The sequence below is a fragment of the Podarcis vaucheri genome (assembly GCF_965113315.1).
Source record: "Podarcis vaucheri genome assembly, chromosome: 2".
Taxonomy (NCBI): domain Eukaryota; kingdom Metazoa; phylum Chordata; class Lepidosauria; order Squamata; family Lacertidae; genus Podarcis; species Podarcis vaucheri.
The window spans coordinates 71,922,084-71,940,795 of NC_138760.1; positions in this window are offsets into that span (position 1 = coordinate 71,922,084).

Genomic DNA, 18,712 nt, shown 5'->3' on the forward strand with positions numbered 1-18,712 from the left:
TAATCATGGATAATATATTGGATAGGGTTTTCGTGTTGGTATATGATCTTAAGAACCTGGGGAATAAATTCATCTAAAAATTCGATGCTATACATCATGAATTATAATATTTAGCTATTTCTAGGCTGTCACTTCAGCTATGCATCGTGACATATTTAAAAAATGACATTTGAAGAAATAATTCGTATTATCTTTTCAGAGTTCTAGACATAGCAATTCAGTTCTAGCACTGTGAAACAATACACGTCTTTGTCTTTCGTCTCTTATATCTAACTCGTTTTGCCTGGATAACTGACAGAGAAGTGCTTAATATGTTCGGAGAGTAAGAAAAATCATTTGGATACGAGGGAGTCAAGATTGTGCTTCTGCACTTCAGGTCAATTCATGAAACTTGAGTTCTCTGAATGGCATAGAGATGGCAAAGCGGGAAGAGCAAGGCTCTTGTGCCTTTAACACCTGCGTAGTTTGCAGAAATTCAGCTTGTACTTATGTACTTTTAATCTTTTGTTGGAAGCCGCCCAGAGTGGCTGGGGAAACCCATCCAGATGGGCAGGGTATAAATAACAACAACAACAACAACAATTTATTATTATAATTATATTATTGTTGTTGTTGTTGTTGCTGCTATTGTTGTTGTTGTTGTTGTTATTTTATGTGTGGAAATAATTATGTGGAAAGCTTCTGCTGTAGACATTTTGTCTGTTGGTCTGTGTGGCCCCGATTGATTTTCTTCCACGGTGGGGACAATGGTCTTTTAGAGAAAAAGGTTTCTATATCCCCCACCCTTGCCACCACATACAGTGAGGGGGGGAAAGTATTTGACCCCCTGCTAAATTTGCCCGTTTGCCCTCTAATGAAGAAATGACCAGTCGATAATTGCAATGGTAGGTTTATTGTAGCTGTGAGAGACAGAAAAACAACAGGAAAACCCACAGAAACCCAGAAGACAAAAGTCAGAGATTGATGTGCATTATAATGAGTGAAAGAAGTATTTGATCCCTTTGCAAAAGATGACCCTTGTTGGCAATTACAGAGGTCAGACGTTTCTTGTAGGTGGCCACCAGGTTTGCACACATCTCAGGAGGTATTTTGTCCCACTCCTCTTTGCAGATCCTCTCCAAGTCAGTAAGATTTTGAGGCTGATGTGTACCTATCGCTGTACCTATCAAAATAAAGAGGGGAAGAAGTCTCCTCACCTGTTCTCAGCCTTCTCCAACATGGTGTGGCATGTTTATTTCCCTTTAATTATAGTTACAGTATATATTTTCAATTATACATCCATATATAAATTAGCTAATACTAATGATATGCAGATTTGTATCGTCTTGCATAGTGGTGGGATGGAGCTCCCAATCCACATACATTGTACTGGGGCCTGAAGTTCTGGTTAGCTCCTCTGGGTTCAGGTATCCGCAATTTAAATGTTCAGGTGATGGGAAATGACTCTGCTTGAGACCCTGGGGAGCCACTTTCAGTCAGAGGAGGCAGTACTAAAGGAGACAATACTAGATTCACCGTGATCACCAATAGTGGAAGTTCCTACAGGTGCTACTCCCCTTGTGACCCATCTCACTAGATTAATCACCTGTGTTCAGATTTAACCCAAACTGTCAGATCTGACTTTGGGGGGAATCAAGTGTTGGTGGGTACCAGGAATGGACGAACACAACACTTTTCAGTTTCTCTTTCGTTTCTCATTTTCCCAGTGTTAAATTCTGTTCTGTGTACTTCCACATCGGCCTGCAATTTTTTAAGCCCTCGCAAAAATTTCAACAGAATCATAATGTGATTCCTCCGAATATAAACATTTTCCGTAAAATTTTGCCTAAGAGACTCAATTTTGCAAGCAGCTTCCTTTAACGCAACGCATTTTTTTTGTACACTTCATTTGTCCAGAAGAACTGCATCACAAAATTCAAAGAAGTGGGAATTGTGAAGGATGGCTGTTTTCCAGCTGAGCCTTATTTCAGGAAGAGTGAATTAGGTAGGTTCATGTTAAAATGCAGACTGTACCAAATTTCTCATCCACTCCTAGTAGCTACAGGGGGCTGGTGTGGGTGCTGAACCCAAACATATTTCAATTCACTTCTTCTGATATGCTTACTCAAGTCTAGAGATTCAGTGTGGGTGTTGGACTGCAACCAAGAACATCAGGGTTCAAATTCTGACTTAGTCATGAAGTTTTGTTGGTGACATTAGTTCAGTCACTATTGTTAGTTTCGTCCTACATCACAGGGTTCTTGTGAGGCTAAAATGCACACTTCCCTAAGGTCTTTGAAGCGGGAGGAGCAGGATCACAAATGTAATAATAATAATAATAAAGTCTATTAAGAAAGTGAATGTTTTAAGTCTTTAAGTAAATGCATTATATCTGTTTACATAATGCGCAAACCTCAAAGAACTTTGTATATCATCCCAAACATTTAAAGTCAGAACACAGTAAATTATCAGCTCTTTTCCTCACTTTGGTACAAAGATATATCTATCTGATATATGTGTGAATAGCTTAAATATATTCCCTCTATCCACACACATATATTATATCTTCAGATTTTATGATGATAAATATCTGAATGAAACTAAAGGGGGAAAAACATTTAGAAAGCTGATTCTTTGCCAAGGCTAAGCCATTATTTATTTATTTATTGCTAAAATGTGAAATAAGTATGGCAAAGATTTTATAAATAATACAAACTTTTTGCTTTACAAACTGAAAATCAGACTTAAGAATCTACGTACCACTGTGAAATTATTATTTTTTTCTTCATTAGTCTCATGGCTATAGGTAGTCTTTGTACAACACGCTTTCTTTACAGTATTGAATCGGTTGCTCTGTTTCATTTCTTTCTTTCTTTAAAAAGGAGGGGGGCTAAACTGCAACAGCTTGTTCCTTGTTGAATGGATTGTGGCGCTTAAGTGAGCAAACAGCATTTATCTAAATAAATGAAATATTCTTCTGGGCGCAACAAAAGTGCTTGATGGGCTGAGACTAATCGCTAGGAAATGAATGGTGTTTGTTGGTGTTTGGGGGCAGACAAGAGATTCAGTTCACATTAGAATTTTTCAGAGAGCGCCAACATAAATGCGCAATCCTCCAAGTTACAGACATTCTTATGGTTATTAGATGATGGGTGGAAAGGAATACAGAATTATGCAATGCAAGAAGGTTTTTTAAAAAATAAAAAACAACAAATTGGTGTGGAAAGTGATGGTCTCAATCACATTTTTTTTAAAAAAAAGCTAGTTAAACATACATTGGACATGCTTTGATGGATGAAGAAAGAAAAATAAATCCTCTATGCCAGATTTTTCTGGTAGTGCCAATCCCATACAAATCTAGATTGTTTCTAGTACAGCCACGGTACTTAACAGAGCTGCCAAAAGAAAAAGAAAAAGCCACAAAGATGTGCTGAGCTGGGAGTAGCTTATCAGGTCAGAGAAATGTCCTGACTTGGAACACACTTTCTTCCATTGGGTAATCAGAGGCATACCGCCTCTTGATAGTGCAAGTAGAACCATACCTTCCGACTTTTTCTCATGTGAAACCAGGATGCGCATCTTCCGGGATGCCTTGACTTGTGCCCTGCTTTTGACACACACACCCATGCTTTTTGAGAGATGAGAGCACATTGCACACAAGATATTGTGAGGAAAAAACGGGACGTCGCATTTCCCCGCGGGGCACTTGAATTTGTCTAATTCTCTTGCTTGAGGCATGGCATCCCACACAAACCCCGTAAAAGGAAATGGTATTATTGTGATCTATGGAAACGGACCAGGGTGTTTATAGATTCAGAATGCAGGCTATCTGGTCCACAGGCCATTTTGGGTAGACAATTAACACTGCCTTAAATGAAACAGCAGCATACATGAACATACACTCCATACAAAGAAGTGTATTTTCACGGAAAGCATCTCACATCGTTTAGACTCTTGTTTTGCCATATGCCATAGACTGTCACATTTCTCACATTAAGAAACATGTTACTTCTTTGTTTGTTTTGTCACTCTTAGATATTCTCTGGAGGGAAATTATATCAGTGTTTCTGTGAAATAGATTTAATTTGTTTGTGACTTGTTGTCTATAGAATCTATCTAACTACTTATCTCTTGTTACCTCTCAGTCAAAGGTTTTCCATCGTGTTAACATTTTAGCAGGGGAAAATTTGTACTTGATTTCTTTGAACTCTTCAGATGTTTGTCCAACCCTGGAGATATTTATTTTTCTCTGCTGGTGAGAAGGGAAATAAATGGGATTGTAGGTTTATAGTGTTAGCGCAGGGCGATTTGTTTCTCCAGAAAGGAGAAAATGTTCAGGCAACTGAACTGCTTTCTCAAAAAAACCCCACAAAACACAATGTGGCTATGGCACACTGATTAGATGCACAATAATATAATAATGACATTCTCCCAAAACTTGTGGCTTAAAGGATTTATCAGTTTGCACCACTGTGCTATCCTTGGGGAGTTGTGTCCGGGGCTGTTTAGCTATGATATAGCCTGGGTGTGTTGAATCAGTGCCTGGAGTCAGTAATAGACTGAATAAAGACCAAGAAACCGAAGGGCAAATGAAATAAGATGTATTTACAGTTATTGAGCGCTTCATCTGGTTTTGAAGGTGGGTTCGGCTTTTCTGTATAGGATCATACCCCTCCAATAGGATCATGTCTACAGCTTCAGGGTGCACTCAGAATTGGTTTTCCTGAACTTAAAAACCCATCATGATAAAAATGTGAACATACCAAGTATGTTCATTTTTTATTCTCTTCGTAAGAAGTATATTCTCCTGTGCCCTTCTCTAACTTAAATCAATGAACTGTGAGTTTCTGGAACATTTCCCCTTCCCAGTTTCAAATTATTATGGGGATTTTTTTGGTTATTTGTTTTTCTTTTAACTCATCCTAATTCCTTCCAAATACCTTTTAGACAGTTGGATACAAATTTTGCTCTGGAATTGACAGTTTAGTCCCTTCTCCTAAAAATGATGCGATGATAGGGGAGGGGGAGGGGATTTCTTACGATGACATTGTTCTTTGTGCCACAGAATTGCTCTATGAAGCCATATTAATATTATTGATTGTGATCTTCTGGGTTCCTCAGGAGATGACTTGCCCTGATTTTACATTTATAGCATGCACTATTCTTTCCCAAATGCATTTCTCAGTCTGACACAATCCTGAAGTTAATCAGTTCCATCTATATTTTTTGATGGGTCAATGTCTCCTTTTGCCATTTTCCCCTCCCAGCTTTGTATCTTCTGCAGATCCAATGATCACTGAATTTACATTCTCCTCTGCTGTTAATGAGTATATTGATTAATGCTGGCCTCAGTACCAATTCCAGTGGGAAAACAATTGATACCACCCTTCGTTTATTCTGACACAAAGCCATTGATGATAACTCATTGGCTCCTAGCTGTTGGAGAGATTTCTATCTGCTTTATTTGATTATTAACCAAGCAATACCACTCCAGTTTTTCTCTTGAAAATTCTGGGTAATATACACTGTGGTTTAGGAAACAATGATAACAATCTAACTGTATGGTGCTGGGGTGGGAAATTCTTTCTATAAGTTTGTGTGTCATATATTAATGAAATGTGTTGTGCGTTAAATGCAAAAACAAAGCAGGCTGCTACTATAATGTTGTGGATAAACGTGGGGGCAAAGTACCTGAAGGGTTACCAACTTCCTCTCTCTCTGAAATAGAAGGTCTCCTGTCTCCAGCACTTTTAGCAACGTTTGCAGCAGTTGAAACCCGTCCTCATCATGGCATCCGAATGCTAAGAAAAACTTTGCGTGATTCATTTTGAATAAGATAGACCCATGAGGAGACATGGGGCAGGGGATTGAAGAGGAAAACAGGTTTGAAATAACAGGCTAAAAAAGAAAACAATTGAGCAAGCCTGTCACTACAGGAAAATGTTGAGTTCCTATAAACAGAGGAGAGGAGAGGACCAGTTGATGTGATGCTGAGGTAATGCTATCAGGGGCAGATTTAGGGGAAGGTGATGGGTGTGGTAGCACTTGGTGTGGCGCCTCAGGGGCACCACAACTATGAAGTAGACTGGAAGGTAGGAAACCCACCCAATTTTTGTGTTGCATGGGGTGCCACTGAAATTTGAGAACCCGAGATCTGCCACTGGTGCCATGTGATCAGGTCTGCCTGCATCCCTCCCTCTCCAAGGGACTCTCACACAGGACAGTTGGTCTTTCACGGCTTCTGAGGCAGGGGTGGGGCATGCGCTTTTGTAGACCAGAGCCCGGCAGGCTCTAGTCCCTAAAAACATCTGGTGCCATAAATCTGGGAGTCTTTACAATGCAGTAAGACCCTGTTGTTTTCATTGCATGACCACCCCTTTGGACACAGCCACAGTGGATAATGTCATTTCTACAGAAGATGACTTTGGTCCAAGTTCTTTTCCTGACTGTTAAAAATGGCTTCTGATTTTGTGTGTGTGTGTGTGTAGGGTGTGTGTGTGTTTCCTTTGCCCCCACTTCTGATAGACACAGATATTTTTATCATGTTGTTTCCTTCACGTATTCTGAGTGGCAAACTATCCATGAGGGAGTTGCTGTCAGAAATGACTCGGTGGTAGACAGAGCTGATTAGCTCTAAATGAAGTTCTGAGCTGCTAGTACATGAAATGGAACTTTTCCCTCCCCCCTTATTCTTTCTTCTTTTTCTCCTTTTTATAAATCACCTCCTTGCACCCTCAACTCCCCATTTGAATCTTAAGTCACACTCACCAACTCTCTGCCTATCTTTCTCTCTTTTCCCCCACAGAAGTAAGTAGATCTTTGGATGTTTACGCCAGATAAAAGCCAGTCATTTGCCTCTTTCATAGTGTCACTACTAATTTCCACACAGTCAAAGCCACTGCTAATTTATTTACTGAACACTGATGCCCTGGTAGCAGAGGCGGCCGCTGAAACGGCTTTCTGGCCGTCGGCTTTTGTTTGTTGACAGCCTGATTTCCCAGTAGGCCATTTCCACCTGTGTTTCTGTTGTTTTTAGCGCATGTCTTTCTTTCTTCTTCCCAGTGACTGTCTCCCAAATGGCTCCTGAAGGCGTTTCTCATCTTCACATTCTCTGTCTTCCCCCCTCCACCCTCTCTTTTTCTCTCATCCCTTTTCTCCCTTTCCAGCTGTAAGGACTCCGAGCTTGGCTTTCAGTCGCTCTCTCGCTCTCTCTGCAGTTACCAGTTGTCTACACTCCCTCAGTCCCCTGGGGCACAAATTTTTGTTTCAAGGACAAGATTCAAAAGAGTTTCCTACACACAGGTTGCAGGGTGCACCTTCAGAAGTACCTTCAAATAGGCACCAGAGATTTGAATATATGAAGCTCCTGCATATGAGTTTTAAATTGTAATGAAGGCCTATTAAATACGGGAACAGTGAAGCCATTCTTTCATCATCATCATCATCATCATCATCATCATTATTATTTTCCGAAAATATATATTTTATAAAAGTTGAAATGTTGCTTTTCTTTCCTACTCCCTTGACACAGGCTGAAAATAGAAATTAGAAGGACAGGCTTTCCCCTTTGAGTTCATACATATCAAAGGCAGTGAGCTGTCAGGATGAAAATGATTCAGCAAGTGGTCAGAAGGCTCTGTGGTGCTAGTGAATAAATTCATTGAGATGCGGCAGCTGCTATATAGAGATATAACACACACACACACAAACACACACAAATGTGAACTGAATGGAGCACAAACACAAGTGATTGTGCACATTCATTGAAAAGCATCAAGAATGTGCTCAAAATCACACATAGTGCTTGGGCACCAATTATGCATATTGCCTAGGTAAATGTTACTTGTTACACGTCTGAGGGTGTAATATATGTTACTCACATTTTCCAGCATCATTTGGTGACTATCCATATTAAATGGGCAAAATACTCATTTGGTGCCAATTTGTGCACATTCTCCACATTTTAATGAAAATCAGTGTTTATGCAAAATTACTTTTATTTGCTAATTATTGTTATTATTAGTTCACCATCAATTGGTGTCATTAGGTGTCCAACAGTACCATATGATCTCATTGTCTTCAAGCAAAATCCAAGCCGCATAAACCATGATATACACATGTGCACACAATGGAAGGACATGGCATTTGTACAGTGATCTTTGGATGAAGGGCGGTGACCTCGATTCATAGAATTGTAGAGTTGGAAGGAACTACAAGATCATCTAGTCCATCTCCCTGCAATGCAGGAATCTTTCACCCAATGTGGGGCTTGAACTCATAACCCTGAGATTAAGAGTCTCATGCTCTACTGATTGAGCCATCCCTCAGGGGGTGGTATAGAAATTTAATAAATGAAATAAAATAAGGTACTTTGAACCATGTGCAATTTCAATCCTATGCATGCCTACTTTGAGTTAAGCCCCATGAGTTATGTGAAGCTCACTTCACATAAGTGTGCATAGGACTGCAACCGTTATGTATATTATATTAATTGCTTCTCTTTGTAGGGCCAGAAGAAAAATACTACATTTGTATTTCCCCAGAAGCCGAACACCAGTATATCAGTCTCTCTTCTCTCCTCCATTGACTCTGGTAGAACTCACTCCTTCAGTTTGCTCCTGGAAGTTTTCCTTCCTTTGGTTTTTCACCACTTCTTCCTTCTAATTTACTACACAAAGACTATAGGCGGGATTCACCTAACAAGCCCTAATTGTGTACAAGGACATGCTTTCGCAATGGGGTTTTATCCCCTTCTCCTCCTCTTGAGTGCCCCACCCAATTGGCTCTGGGGCAAGATAGGGGTTGGGAGAACCCCCAGAACAGCATATGGCCAATTCCACCCCATGCTGCCAATTTAGGTCATGCACATGGAATTTAGAATAGCGAAGTGCATATTATTATGTTTCTCCTAATCAATGAAAATATATACAGTGTGTGTGTGTGTGTGTATCCTTTCATTACAGACTATAATCTTGGTCGCAAATGGGTATAATCTATCCAATGTAGAGGATATGTAATAAGATCCAATTATTTCAATTTCATAGTTAAGTATGAGCTTAAATGTTTCCCATTGAAATAAATGGGATTTAAAAATGCTTATTTGGGGAGATACTTTCTCACATTTCCCATTAGAGTCCAACAGTTCATCAAAAATAAACCGACACCAGAACTGTAATTCATTCCTAGGTGGGGTTTTGTACAGTTGGATGAGACTCAAAGCATCTTCTTGTCCAAACCCCTATAATTAACTATAATGTTTCGCCTTGCTTCTTTGTGTTGAGACAAATGATTCTGAATATCTCTACCTTTGAAATGCTTTATATCAAGCTCTTCCATGCTCAACATGAGTAAGAATCTTCTTACTGCATCGAGTCACACTACTTCCCACCCCCCATATACACCATATTTATGGAGCTCAATTTATTTCTTATTAGATTTATAACCCACTTTCCCCCAAGGAACTCAAGGTGGCATACATGGTTCTCCTCCTCTCTGTATACTCCTCAGCTGAGTGGGCATTTGAACCCTGGTCTCCCAACGGTCCTAGTCCAGTGGTCTCACCACTACAAGGCAAAATGTGGTTGTGAAGACTACAGAAGTGAGGAGAATATTTTCTGGCCTCTGCCACTGGCAAGGGGACCATGCACCATGGATAGGCTGTACCCCCTACTTTCTAGAAATAAAATTGTGGCAAGGGGGAGGTCAAGAAAGCACCATCCATCAGTCAGCCAAAGAAAACCTGTGGGGAACTTGCATCCTTCTCCTTGCCAGAATGAATGCTTAACCCTACTGGAAACTGCAGATATGAACAAGAAGAAACTAATACATGTAATGAGAATTATCTATGTCTAACATGGGGCAACTCTCAAAATAAAAAAATTCCTTCCAGTAGCACCTTAAAGACCAACTAAGTTAGTTCTTGGTATGAGCTTTCGTGTGCATGCACACTTCTTCAGATGCTGTGTGTATCTGAAGAAGTGTGCATGCACACGAAAGCTCATACCAAGAACTAACTTAGTTGGTCTTTAAGGTGCTACTGGAAGAAATTTTTTTATTTTGACTATGGCAGACCAACACGGCTACCTATCTGTAAATGGGGCAACTCTGTCATGTTCGCTGTTAGTAATACTGCAACTAAAGCAGAATTTTGTGCTGGACAAATGGGCTGAACTGGGAAGTTAGTACCACTGTCAGCTTCTACTGGTACAAGGAAGCGCTGGTTTTATGAGATCTGGCATCCCATAGGATGGGCAAAATGTACCAGCTGCTATCACTGCAGAGCATAGGAAAGGGCTTTTGATGTTCTGAGAGAGAGTACAAAAGGCATTATGATTACTGCTGCTGTTATTGTCAATGTTCCAATGTACGTTTTCTGTTCTTTTCTTCATCAACACCTCAGAGGTTGCCCAACAAAGACTGCATGTGAAAGTAATGCAAATCCAGCATACTTTAAAGATTGTTGTTCATCTTACTTTTAAATTATTATGTCACTGGGAGAAAAGTGCTTATCATATACTATGCTACTACAAATGATGAACTGCTGTTTTATTGTTACCATACCACAAATGTCATTTTGCACTTTCTCTTTCTTTGCCCCCCTCTCCCTTTGTATTAAACTTAACTGTTATTGAAGAGATCAAAGTTAATTATCACTAAGGAGATCACTTTAGCTATCAACCCCCTTCTGCAACCCCTCTAATGCTAGCAGAAGCGGTATGCTAATCAGTTGTTTAATTTGCATAATTTACTGGTGGAATGATACATATTTTTATCTGCCTGAAAGTAGATCTGTTGCCAAAAGCTCCTCAGAGGTAAAAAGAGGGAAACTAAGGTTAAATTCAAGGGTTGATCAATGGAATAAAACATCAAATTGGAAAGATCTCAGATTTTTTTTTTTTTTTGCATTCTCAAACTTAACAGACAGTGCCAGTTACATACCCTGAAATTCTACAGACGAATTCTTATTGGGTAGAGGATATTGAGGATGTTTGTTTAGTATGGCAATGTCAATAAATATTTACCTGAGACATCACCCCCACTGTAATTCTGCCACATGAGAGCCAATCTACATGTTCAGAGAAGGCATTTAGTACAGTCACCTTGAATGTTGCAATTCAGTATGCCAGTGGGGAGATCATACTCCTGAATGCTCCCCTGCCTTGCAAAGCAAAAGTTCCCACCTGTGGAAAGCACACATCTTAGTGTGACAAATTATAGGATGCTTTTTAAATGTACTGTATTATTGATGCAGCCACCCTGGGATCCTTTGGGAGGAAGGGCAAGATGTACACAGAAGTAACAATAATAGCAGCAGCAGCAGCAGCAACAACAACAACATTATTTCGGATATGCTTGATTTCTAATGCAGGGAGTTGCTAACATGCAATCGTGCAATACAGTCGTATCTTGGATCTCAAACGCCTTGGCTCCTGAACAAATTGGCTCCTGAACGATCAAACCCCAGAAGGGAGTGTTCCGGTTTTCAAACGTTCTTTTGGAACCCAAAAGTCCGACGCTGGTTCTGCGGCTTCCGGTTGGCTGCAGGAGCTTCCAGACGTTTTGGTTTCTGAAGGTTTTGGAAGTCGAACGGACTTCTGGAACGGATTCCGTTCAACTTCTGAGGTATGACTGTGATGTTTTGACTTTGTACAGATCCAGAGGAATAGAGGGCCTTTTCACTGGCTACGTTCAGATGTTGTCATTTCCTGCCCAGAGAGAACTGTCTCTTCACCCCTTCCCTGATGGAATTCTGCTGCACTTTGAAGTCCTTCCTTTTTAGGATGGCCTTTGGGTTGTTAGTGATTGCAGTGACATTTGGCTGGCGGGTTTTACTGCTCTTCCTCTTATGGCCTTAATGTTCTGGCTTTTGCTGTTAGAGACATAGGAAGCTGCCTTATATTGAGGCAGACCATTGATCCATCTAGCTCAGTATTGCCTACACTGATCAGCAGTGAGTCGCAGGATTCCTGGCAAGACTTTCTCCCGGCCCTGCCTGAAGATGCTGGGAACTGAACCTGGGATCTTCTGCATACAAAGCAGATGCTCTATCATTGAGCTGTGCCACTGTCTTTTTTAAGTACAGTTGTACCTTGGATCCCGAATGCCTTGGTACTTGGAAGTTTTGGCTCCCAAACACCGCAAACCCAGAAGTGAGTGTTCCGGTTTACAAACGTTCTTTGGAACTCGAATGTCTGACAGGGCTTCTGCGGCTTCTGATTGGCTGCAGGAGCTTCCTGCAGCCAATCTGAAGCCATGCTTTGGTTTCTGAATGTTTTGGAAGTCGAACAGACTTCCGTTCAACTTCCAAGGTATGACTGTAATGATGTTTTAGAGTTTGATTCTAACTTGATTTTAGTATTGTATTTTTGTCTATATATTCTGTATTTCAGTTTTTTTGTAAGCTGCCGTGAAAGGTGAGATATAAAAGTTTTAAATACTTAGAACCTAATTTTCCAAATCCATATATTATTCCGTAGTAATTGCCCTTCACATTATTTTATAAGGACAAGACGTAATGCTCTTGTATGGTTCACACCCAACTGAGACTTAAAACATTATGAGGTTATTTCATCAATTTAAATAATATATCTCAGATGAAATTCCCATGTTTTCAATGGGGCTTACTCCCTGGTAAGTGTGTTTAGGATTGAAGAAGAGAAGAAGAAGAGTTTGGATTTGATATCCCGCCTTTCACTCCCCTTCAGGAGTCTCAAAGTGGCTACCATTCTCCTTTCCCTTCCTCCTCCACAACAAACACTCTGTGAGGTGAGTGGGGCTGAGAGACTTCAAAGAAGTGTGACTAGCCCAAGGTCACCCAGCAGCTGCATGCGGAGGAGCGGAGATGCGAACCCGGTTCCCCAGATTACAAGACTACCGCTCTTAACCACTACACCACACTGGCTCTCACACTGGAGCCTTATTTTCATGTAGCTCTGTCTAGGAAGTGACAAAAGAAAGAAAATTCATGATATTTCAGTAGAAATGATAATGGAAAATGAAATGAAAATGTAAAGGACATGAGATTGTGGGGTGTTAGGGGAATGTGGGGTGTTAGGGGAATGTTCCTATACAACTGGAAGAACACCAGTGGTGGTGAAAATGAGGCTCTTAAATTGCTACAATGGTTTATGGAAGATGTAAGTGTAATAGTATCAACTTTATACATGAATGAATCCTCAGGAAAGGGAGAAATAATGAACAAAATATGTAACTAACGAACATATGGGAAACAATATATAATATGAAAATGCAACTTAGTGCTTAAACTTCACACAGAAGAACAACGTGCAAGATTAAAAACAACTAGAGCTTTACTATTGCTGACTCCCACATTGGCCTGTCTAAAACTTCACCAGCCCTCTACTTAACATTTACTACATTGCTGTCCCAGTTACATGGCCTTTTAGTTTAAGAAGAGAACATGGGCACAAATCCAGAGTGAAATTCCAGGAATCAACCTTAGAGGAATGTTACTAGTGATCAGTCTTGTGTCTAGGATATGGGATCCAGGGAAATTAGTTCAGGTATTTTTAAAAATATATATAAAAAAATTGAAGTCCAAACCTCACCTAAGAATGCTTACCAACATTCCTGACATGTCCTGGTTCTCAGGTGTAAAAATGGTGTCAGGGGGGAATTTTGCCAAATTGTCAAAATGTCAGGGAAAACCTGGACATATGGCAACACATTGAAAAATGTAGCAGAAACAGTTCCAAAGGCTTAAACAATTTGGGCTTGTTCCCCAAACAGCTCACCAATTTTGTGGGTGTCAGGAATGTTATGTTTTGAAATATGGCAACTCCCTGCTTAAGTCTAGTCAATGCATGAAGTGGTTAATGCAGGAAGCTGTAACTAAGCTAGGCTCACCTGGGAGGAACTAGGCAATCAAGTTTATTGTTCCATCCCCCAGCCTATCAGAGAAGCTCAGCATGTGAAGAGGTTTGAGCTGGTTGCTCCACCACCTGGTTCTCATCACCCATTCCTGAGTTTGTAACTCAGCCAAATTTTGCTGCCTGTGTGACTTTCTGAAGCACACGAAGCTCACCTTTGGAGAGTTTGTAAGTAAACCATTTTTGATTTGCCAAACATGGTCATTTTCCTATGCTGGGGGAAGAGAGAAACCCTTTTAAAAAGCAAAAAAAAAAGCCTTTTAAGGGGGCATTTTGGACCTCACTTGAAAGGGCATATTTTAAAAGTCTAACAGCCTATGTTTCCACACTTTGCTGTTTGTTCTCTTTGATCTCTCAGTGGGTATTGATACCATCAACCACAATATTTCCCTGTACCAGTTCTGTGGCTTGGGAATTGGAGGCATAGTGATAGAGTGTTTCACTCTGCAGTTTTAGTTTAAGAGACTATCATTTTGGAGGGGGCTGCTGCTCAGGCCCATGGTAGTTGTGCTGTGGGGTTGCACAAGGTTCCATCTTGTCCCTCATACTCTTTAAACAGATGAAACTGCTGGGAGATGTCATCAGGAAGTTTGGGGTGAGGGGTCACCAGTATGCAGTTAACACTCAGCTCTGTTGCTTCCTGCCATTGGAGTCCAGTGAGGCTGTGTGGCTGCACAGTGCTGATTGCAAATTCATCCTTCCTCAGAGGCAGGTCAAATGGCAAGGTAGTTCTAGGTACAGTGGAGTGATTTGCTGAGCATAAACTCAACAAAGTGTGAACATAATAAAGGTCCACCTACTCCAGCATTCTAGATTGTTTCCAATAGCCAGGTGGTTCTAGACTGCTCTTGAGTTATCTGTTCTCTTACCTAGAACTCTTGCTCCACATCTCTTATTCCATAGCTCATAGCTGTTGATAGACCCATGAAATTGTCTAATCCTTGCAGTAAATCATCTAATCTAGCAGTCACATTAGTGTGAAGAGTTGATCAGTAGTAGGCATGGAAGGAAAAAGGATCCTGCTGCATAAATAGACAAAAGGTGGTAATGCTGGTGAATATCAATATGCTACATGGCTAACTGTAAGCTGGATGATGAGAGGCTATGAAAACCCAGAAGCCCAATGGGACTGTGCCAGTTAAGGTGTGCAAGTTGTGCTGTTGGACAGAGGAGAGAAATTGAACCTTGTCATGTTCTTCTGACAGTTCTTGCATCATTATCTACTGGGTTCAAGTGGAATGTAGAAATGGGAGCCATTGTGATCAACTCTATAATTTTGCTCTGCTTAATCCTTTCTGCATGGTCCTTAAAGCAATGCTAATAGCATTGCCTCTCTCAGGCAGGTCAAGAGCTTTTGAAAAAATCACAGCTACATGTTGCATGGATAATAAATATGATAAATAGTTCCCAGGCTGTGTGATTACATAATGATAGCCACATTCATTCACCTGTCTATCAAAAGAACTGCATTTAAAGTTTGAGCTCACCTCCCATGGGTCCTGAGAACTGCAGTTGGAGTGTTGGTTTATACTTTTTTCACGTTTTTCTCAACAGTGGGCTAAGTGCAGGGAGGTTAAACATGAGTCCCTTTTGCTTAGTAATCCATTAGCTAATGGGTATGTAAGACCATCACTAAGTTCTGTTTATTCTTTAACACCATTAAGGAACACCTGCTGTGCAGAATAACTCACCTGCCAAATAAGAGTGATAGTTGAAATAAAATATATATTAAGAGCTGTTAGAAGGTTGCTCTGTATTGTTTAACACTCAGAGGGCATGACTGGGATCGAAAGAGGAGCAAAATGCTACACATTGACACATGGGAGCCTGAGCACATTCCTAGAAACATTATTGCTGGATGACTCTAGTCTGTAGATTCTAGCAGCAGAGATCTTAATGTGTAAATCTGTGGCTGTGCTTATGCTACAACATAAGCTTTCTGAACCGCTTTCTAAAGCTCCGTATCCTTAATTACAAAGACCTGAAGTGGAGGCTTGTTGTGGAATATTTGAGATTATTCTGAGAAAATGCTTTGTGTGACCTGGTTTACCTCTGAGGTTGCCAACAGATGTTTGTGAATGTCCTGTCTTCTGTCTTTCATCATTCACCATCTTTTCAATGGTCTGCCTGTTTGCATGCCTGTGCTTCCACAAAACCTTATGACACCCTACAATGGGCTTTCCTGTAAGTCAAGGGTGGGGAGCTGGAGCTGCCCAGTGGAACTGATCATACTCAAGGGGTCAGCCAAGTTGGACACGTGGGTGGGACCACTCACCTGATATCACACTGAAAGCAAACCATGCTGGCGAATGACCAGCACTTTGCAAGCCACAGGTTGTTGTGCTTTCATAGTGTCATGCATGGGGTTTTTCAGGTGCCGCCAATCTGCTGATGGGTGGTGACTGCAACCCCCACTTCCAGCCCATCCACGTCTTTACTTGTGTCACACCCAACATTATACATTAGGCAATAAGTTCTGCACGGCTGCTGAAAGTGCAAAGGGTGTGTGTGCTGCCTGCTACTCTTATTTGTTCCTTGATTTGTTTTAAGTGAAGCCGTTTTTGTTGTTAAAGAAATCAGTGCCTAAAATATTTTTAAGATAATGTTTTTAAAGACTTCAACAGAAGACATTGCATTGTTGTGGATAAACTAGCAGATTTCCAGGCCATTGTGCTGTCTGGGGGTCTAGGAGCAGATTTGGCTAAAAATGTTGCTGAACAGGGGGTATGAACTATTATTCTTTCCTTAACTAGCATGAGCCCTGACATCCAGGGGAAAGTGAGGAGCCATTGTTGTGAATAGGCTATTACCTTATGGAGCTCTGCTTCTACTTTCTTTCTTTCTTTGATCTGGAATGGCATCATACTCTAACATTACAAAGCAGTCTATTCAGGATAAATATGCTAGCAGGATTTCATTCCTACAGGAAGTTCCCACTGCCATTTGAGAGGCTTCAAGTGGTACCATTAAGCTCTTGCCTGATTCATGGGTTACCTTTGCTCTGATAAGGTGCAGTCTGCGGGAGGGGGGAACTGATGTGGGAAACACTCAAGAGGTCCAGCCTATCCCCACCAGTCCACCCCTACCCCCCCCTGCGTGTTTCCAGTGCAGTGTTGGAGACACTGTAAGGGAGCAGCTTTGTGCCAATAACCACACTGGAAAACTAACATGAATTTTACCCTAGATATCTTTGATATTTTATTTTATTTTTTTAAAAGCATGTCAGTTTTCCTCACTCTTTATCTTTCCAATTATCTGTATCTGTAACAAATAAACTATGGTAAAATATCTCATGCAGGTCACTGCAAATCCTGAGGGTGTTGCTATGTCAGGAGGGCTTTCCATAACATAGTAAGCTGAAAGCAGGGCTAATCTTAGCCATTTTGGAGACCTTGATATTTATTTTACGTTATTTCTAAAACGTATAGGCTGCCCTTTGTCATATCAAAGTGACCTCGACCTAAGACTACCTAAGACTTCTAACTCACTCCAAATGCCTGAGACAGTGGCATAGCGTGGGTTGCCAGCATCCCGGACAGGCAAGTTGCCAGTGCTACTGGACCACGGGCCCCCGAGCCAAGCGGGGCAGTACTGTGCCACCTGCCTGCATGCATGCGGGGCGGGGGGAATGGACAGCTGACATGGACTTTGACGGGTGAATCCCACCAATGCCCACAGAGAGCAGCGCCAGGCCAGGCCACGCTGAGGTTGCCCCTTGCCTCCCTTCCTCTGTCCACGCTCACTCATCGTGGGCCTGACCTGCTCTGCCACCTTCACTAGGGCGGGATGGGGATCCCTATGGAAGCTGGTGGACTGCAGAGGGGTTTCTGGTTGTGCTCCCTCAGAATTTTGCGCCCGGGGCCATGGACCCCTGCCCCCCATGCTAAGCAACTGGCCTGAGAGAATGAGGCTGTTTTTAATTGATGGTGGAATCTCATCAGAATCTCCACTTGTCTGCACCTCTAGGAGGAAGGTATCCCTTACTTGGGAGGGCCACACCAGAGAAGGCCCTTTGGTGTTATCACCACACAGTGAGCCAAGGCCAGTAGTGAGAAAATGAGAAGCACTCTGACAAGCCAGCTGTGAAGTTTGGGATAGATGGAATGGGAGATGGCGTGGTTACAAATAGTTTGTCCTCAGGGTGTATTTATTCCATTTATAGTCCACCTTTCTTCCAGGAAGTTCAAGGCAGTATCAGTTTAATGTTTTCAATGCTTTTTATTGTTTTCATTTTTTTGAAATAGTGTTGTTCTGTTGTTTGCTATTCTGGGTGGGGTAGAAATATTAATTTTGTTGTTCTTTGGTGTGTCTCCCATTTTATCCTGAAAGCAACTCAGTGAGATAGGTCAAGCTTGAGAGTATGTGGTGAGCCCAAGGTCACCCAGTAAGCCTCATGGGGGGGTAGAGCTTTGAACCTGGGTCTCTGTTTTGGTCTTCCACTTTTACCACTGCATCACAATGGCTCAGTTTAACTATTAACTCTTGCACACCCACTGCACTCACTAGGCCCACCATCCCTGACAATTGACCATGCTGAGTGATGCTGATGGGAGTTGGAGTCCGACAACATTGGGGAGGGGCACAGGTTCCCTACTTCTGCTGTAGACTCAGAGCTAAGTCTAAAGTTGGACATACTCTCTCTTTCTGTGTTTGTATTTTGTGTGTGTGTGTTTGCAGGGCTTTTTTTACAGCCGGAACTCACCAGAACGCAGTTCTGGCACCTCTCAGGTGGGCGACATTGCCATTATAATAGAACAAGGGAGGCGTTCATGGTGAGTTCTAGAAAAATAGCACTGTGTGTTTGTGTGTGCACACACGTGTGTACACACACACAACTAAAATCA